Consider the following 6077-nt stretch of genomic DNA (forward strand, 5'->3'; position numbering starts at 1 on the left):
CAGACACAAGAGCCTACCAGGAGCACGCAGGGAGCCGCAGCGGGTCCTGATTGGTTGGAGCTGCGACGTGAGTACGTACCTCATTTATTCACCTCCTGGGTTTCTCCCGGCTGAGCCAGCTCGGCGCCCTAAGTGGCACTGTTCTCAGTGGAGCTCCGTGCGCCGCGAAAGGATGCGACTCCCTCAGCAAGCCCTCGCTGCTCCTCAGCTCCCGAGAACCTGGCCGGTGTCCACTCAGGGTCAGGCCGGGGCTCAGAGCTGGGCTTCAACGTGATTTACATTTATGAGAAAAAGCATGAGAAGGCCCCGCCCACTTAAAGGGTATGAAGGCAACAAGGACTCCTCTCGGAGAACTAGAGGTGGTGATGGCTGCCTGACATTAGATGAACGGTATGGTTTAAAGGATGAATTTTATGTTATGTGACTTTTACCACCAAGGAAGCCATAACTGTACAACCTATGGCCTCCGGACACAGGGAAATATGGAACACGCAGATGGAGACATCTGGAAACAAGGCAGTGGTCTTGGCCAGAAAAAAAGGGGGGAGGGGGCAGCGCTGGGAAGGCAGAGTGTTGACCCCATCACTGTCGCTAAGGGTGCGACCTGAAACCAGTCTGTTTCTTTTGTGCCAAGGGAGAGGTGGGGACCAAATGGGTGACCTCTCACGGAGCACGGGGCTTTGCTCAATATCTGACACACAGCATCTCATCTCATACATACCAGCATCATCCAGAGATGGGGACGGCATTCTCCATTTTGCAGAAAAGGAAGCAGAGGCTCGGAAAGGTAAGATTCTTTAACCCGGGTCACACAGCACATCCTGCATCTCCTCTCCAGGGGATCATCTGAAGCCACTGCTGGAGGATGGAACAAACCGAAAAACAGGCAGGCTTTGAAGTCGCATCATGCAAACAGTGCACGATATGTCGGAAGTTCTTGCATCACCTGAGTAAGTTTGCAGTCGGAATTCCCCTGACCCAAAACACCACGTCCCTGGGAGGCGACAGCCAGGCTGCCATGCCTCCGATACAAGTTCCATGAACTCGAGGCAGAGCTGGCCACAAACAGCCACGGAAACCTCCCATGGCAAAGCAAGCTCTCACGTATAGGAAAGTTTCTCCTCCAAGAGCCGCTGGGAACCCACTAGCAACGCTGCAGGAAGTCGTTCATGTTGTTCCCTTCAGGGTAAAATCCCACCTGCCTTCTGCCATGATTCCCTGGAGTGTCACTCCCCCAGACGTGGGACTGTGCAGAAGCCCTGAGTGGGAGCCAGCCACCTCAGCCTGCCTCGTGTTCAGAGATCTCGTGAGCAAGGTCTCCCAGGGAGGCAGCCAGCTGCCTGTGGACATCCCGGAGCCAATCCCAAGGGACTTCCCAATGCTTCTAATAGCATGAAAACGCTTCTGTTTATTGTAATCGCTGCTGCGTTTACAGGATTTTCACACACACACTTTCTTTTTTTTAAGATTTGATTCTGACGAAAGGCTTGCAAGGTGAGCAGACTTGAGAACAGAGGGAGACTTGGTGACATGGCCCTGACCAAGACATGGCCAGCCCGCCCCCGCCTGCCAGCTCGGAAGAAGTGACGCCTCCATCCTGGCAGGCTGGAAAGGGATGACTCACTCTGGTCCTCGGTCAGCTCAGGGGATTCCCAGTCAAGTTCCTTCCTGCCAAAAAGAAAGCAAAACTCACCCCGCAGAGGCAACCACAGTGGGGAGGAGCCAGCCGGCATCTGGGACAGCCCCGTGCAGCCCTCGGAGGCAGCCAGGGCTGGGGTCTCCGGTCAGCAAAGGGAACAGAAGGTTCAGGCCTGGAGCAGCTGTCCTGAGCCTCAGCATTCCCCAGAGAAAGGTGTGGACCTGCTGCAGATCAGGGTCAGGGCCATGTGGACGCCACTGGCTGTGGGCTGGGCAAGGGCAAGAGAGGCTCCACCAGCTGTCCTCTGGGTGTGCAGACCATGAGACCATGGTGGGGAGGCTACCATGGCCACCCACTCTGCCTGACGGCTAGCTGCTCACCACCTCTGACAGCCCACCCGCCTCCTTTGTTTTCCTGTCTCACTTTGGCCTCTGTGCCCGGACAGGCACGGCCAGTCCCCTCATAAGACCCTCACCTCACATCCTTTACTCACTCAGGCCTTTGGGGGGACAGATACCAGCTTGCACATGGGGTCAGGAAACAGGAAGAGTGACCTGGGCCCACGTCCCCCACTCAGGACCTGGACGTGGAATGCCCTGGATGTGTCTCTTGGACTGCCCCCCCCCCCCCGCAGAGGCTCCTAAAGTGGGGCCACCTCACTTAATACAACCCATTTCTCTGCCTGAGAGCTTTCCTCGTCTTCTCATTTTTCAGACATTGGAAGGTCAACCCTGGGCAGCAGCTTCTGAAAAGAAGCCAGTCTCCCTCTCCCTCTGCCATCATCCGAGGGACACGCTTCCAGAAAGGCTGTTGCCCACCAGCTCTGCCCTAGAAGTGCCCAGCACCGGCGCCAGCCAGGAGGGGCTCCCCCTCCCTGCATCTCCCCTTCTCCCCCCACAAAGCACACAGCCAGGCCTTCCTCCCGGGACAATCCCTGAGGGAAGGAGAAGCCATGGGGTGGGATGATCCCCCTTCACCCCAGATAGCACCAGTGCTCTGGGACCAGGAGGTTACCCAGAACTACAGGGGGAAGGACATGAGCCCACGTGGGAAGGGTCTGCCCAGGGCGAGCCCAACAACAGGAAGCTCCGTGGGAGGAAAGCACGGGTTGCACAGAACTGGGAAAGGGCAGTTCTCATTGGCCATTTGTATTCTCTGTAGATTGGGGAAAGTTGCATTCTTGGTTTTACAAAGTAATAAAAGCGGGGGGATATGTTTGCTATTCATCATCTCAACACTTTTTTTTCCCCCTTTTTTTTTTTTTTTTTTTTTACAGAGGCAGAGATAGACAGGGACAGACAGACAGGAACGAAGAGAGATGAGAAGCATCAATCATTAGTTTTTCTTTGTGCGTTGCAACTTCTTAGTTGTTCATTGATTGCTTTCTCATATGTGCCTTGATCACAGGCCTTCAGCAGACCGAGTAACCCCTTGCTGGAGCCAGAGACCTTGGGTCCAAGCTGGTGAGCTTTTTGCTCAAGCCAGATGAGCCTGCGCTCAAGCTGGCGACCTCAGGGTCTCGAACCTGGGTCCTTCCGCATCCCAGTCTGATCCTCTATCCACTGCGCCACCACCTGATCAGGCTCAATACTTTTTAAAACCATAGGTTGATATTACCTATTCACACCACATTTGCGTTTGAAGAGCAGAAGGTCACTTCGGAAGCTCTGGAATACACAAAAGTACTAAGAAGAAAGCAAAGATCACCCTGAGCTCCCCCCACCCAGAGACAAACTCTGCCAAGATTCCCTATGCAGTTTGAGACCCTCCTCCCTTCAGGCAACCTCAGAACACAAATGCCATCTCACACCCAGAGCCAAAGGCCAGTCAACAACTTCACATGCAGAACTGAAGGTGCCCATGTTGTCTGGCCATCCCCACCTCTGCTGCATGAGGCCTGGCCACAGGGCCTTTGCACCAGCAGCCAGGCTCTCACCTGGACCAGCTCCCTCCCTCCCCAGGGTGCTTGGCAGGCCTGGGCCCTCTGCAGGCCTTTGCATCTCCGGATAAAGATAATCTCTGTCCACTGGTGTGGCCGCCGGGTGTTGAGTGGGTTCCCCCAACTTGCCTCAGATGACTATAATCTGTATGCCTGTGTTCTCTCCCAGGTATGGGTCCCTGGAGGGCAGCGACTCCTTTGGCCTCATTCGGAGCCCATTCTGGGCTTCTGCTCATTGAATGGAGAAAGGCAGAATGGAAATCAGCGGCTGGACAGAGTTCTGGTCCCAGGGGACGCCTTTGCAGCGGGACCCCCTGCCCTCCCCACACCCTCCACGGGCGCGGCGGCGGCGGCGGGTCCACGCGCGCCACCTCCCGGCTGAGGTAGGAACTGCCGCGACCCCACACAGGCACCGTGCACCTGTTCCCTGCTGACACCTTGCTTCCGCCTCCTCGCTTCGAACTCTTGCAAACCGTGTGACTGCTCAGTTCACATTTCAGACTTAATGAGATCACCTAGCCAAGGTCCACAGCACCGTATCCGGGAGGCTCCAGGTGCCCTCCTAGGGTGTCCCCTGCACCCTGCCGCAGCAGGCACTCCTGGGCCCACCAGTGCTGCCCTCCACAATATTCCGGGACCCCGGCACTCTTAGCCCAACTGGGACCCATGACCCTCTGACCCCGGTCCTACCTCCTGCCATCGTCCTTCCTCGCTTCCCCAGGCTAGGCCTCCACCACCTGGCCATTGTTCACCTCCTGTCCTCACTTGAGGCCAGAGGACCAGACACCCGAGGGATCCTTTTAAACCTCCCTCCTCCACAGCACCAAGGTACCTTCAGTGGCGACATCGACCAGAAAGGAAAAGCAAGCAGTGAAAATGTTCCTTGAATAAGCTTCACTTACATAATTTGGCCAGTGAATAAAAGGAAAACCCTTCAACACATAGAAAAGGGAAAAGTGATGGACCGAGAACTTCATTGCATTAACGTATTTTTTCTAAAAACAAGGGAATACTTACGTATCAACATCAGTTGTTTTCAGCAATGAGTAACATTGTAGTCCAATTTCTACAAATTTGGGGGTGATTTTTGTCAGAATCACTATTTTCGTTGTCATGTTCAGTGGACAGTCCAGCCTTATTTGTGCACTTAATTTCAGTCATAGTTGACCTGAGAACCCTTTCGGTTAACCTTAATTTTGGTCATTTTCTTCCACTCCAAGCCACAGATACAACCAAGTTGGGAAGAAGCTTAAACATAAGATACGTTTGGTACCAATTCATAAAAGTTCCACTTTGCAGAATATTCCAGCAATTGTGATTCTACCCACGTCTTTGTTGGGTCGACGTTGATCCTACCTAGTGTCTTTTGGATGTGTTCGCAGTTGGAGAATAGTGAATCCAAATTAAAACTCCAAGCGGCCATACAGAATGACGGTATTGAAACAGCTCCAGCTGAGTGGCAACACTGACATGGTCTGTCCTGCTGTTTACGAGCAGGAGAGCACAGGTCCACCAAAGCGGGAAATACACACTGCACCCTGCTTGGGAGCATCCCCCAGAAACAGAGGGTGCAGCCGATTCCTTCCCAGTGTGTGAAGGGATCCCGCTATAAAGCTGCTGTGCTGCACTTGGGCCAACAAAGATATTTCCAGGGGTCGTATTTTATCACTGACATTATGTAGGATTTCTAGCACATGGAAATAATAAAAACCAAATGAACTTTTGGTTAATTTTGTCACATAAAATCTACCCTTTGGGCCTGACCAGGCGGTGGCGCAGTGGATAGAGCGTCGGACTGGGATGCAGAGCTGAGGACCCGGGTTCGAGACCCCAAGCTCGCCAGCTTGAGTGCGGACTCATCTGGTTTGAGGAAAAGCCCACCAGCTTGGACCCAAGGTCGCTGGCTCCAGCAAGGGGTTGCTTGGTCTGCTGAAGGCCCACGGTCAAGGCACATGGGAGAAAGCAATCAATGAACAACTAAGGTGCTGCAACGCGCAATGAAAAACTAATGATTGATGCTTCTCATCTCTCTCAGTTCCTGTCTATCCCTCTCTCTGACTTACTCTCTGTCTCTGTAATAAATAAATAAATAAATAAATAAATAAATAAAAATTAAAATGCCCTTTAAAAAAAAAATCTACCCTTTGGGTTGCAGAATTGAGGTGGGGTCATCATCGGAGGTTAGCTGCACCAGCAGTGCGCCAACCCAGAGGCCCAGGCCCCAGTGTGGATTGGGATGCAGGGAGGGAATGAACACAGCCCGACTGGCTAGAGCCCCAGGCCCCTTCCGCAGCCAGTACACCAGGCAAACTTTCCCTTCCTCACTTCCGGGGCCAGCAGGAGGTGATGAGTCCTAGGTCTTCCTGGCATCAGGCACACCAGGCTGGGTTCTTCCCCGTGGCTCCCACAAGGCTGGCAGCCAGGCTAAGCGGGACACAATGGGTCCCAGATTTCTGCAATGTGACAGCCAGAAAAGGTCCATTGGACACTAAGGAGAAA

At 53.6% G+C, this 6077-nt stretch overlaps 1 long non-coding RNA gene across 2 annotated transcripts; it reads left to right on the forward strand.

Annotated features, from left to right (window-relative positions):
- Positions 1-127: 127 nt before the first annotated feature.
- On the forward strand, positions 128-5482 carry LOC136394070 (uncharacterized). Of its 2 annotated transcripts, none has more exons than XR_010749149.1 (3): positions 128-390; positions 839-950; positions 3748-5482. It is a non-coding gene; the product is annotated as an uncharacterized lncRNA (long non-coding RNA). The 2 variants fall into 2 exon arrangements; XR_010749148.1 differs by lacking the exon at positions 3748-5482 and adding an exon at positions 2354-2455.
- The last annotated feature ends 595 nt before the right edge of the window (positions 5483-6077 follow it).

This window comes from Saccopteryx leptura, chromosome 2 (assembly GCF_036850995.1).
Source record: "Saccopteryx leptura isolate mSacLep1 chromosome 2, mSacLep1_pri_phased_curated, whole genome shotgun sequence".
Lineage (NCBI taxonomy): Eukaryota > Metazoa > Chordata > Mammalia > Chiroptera > Emballonuridae > Saccopteryx > Saccopteryx leptura.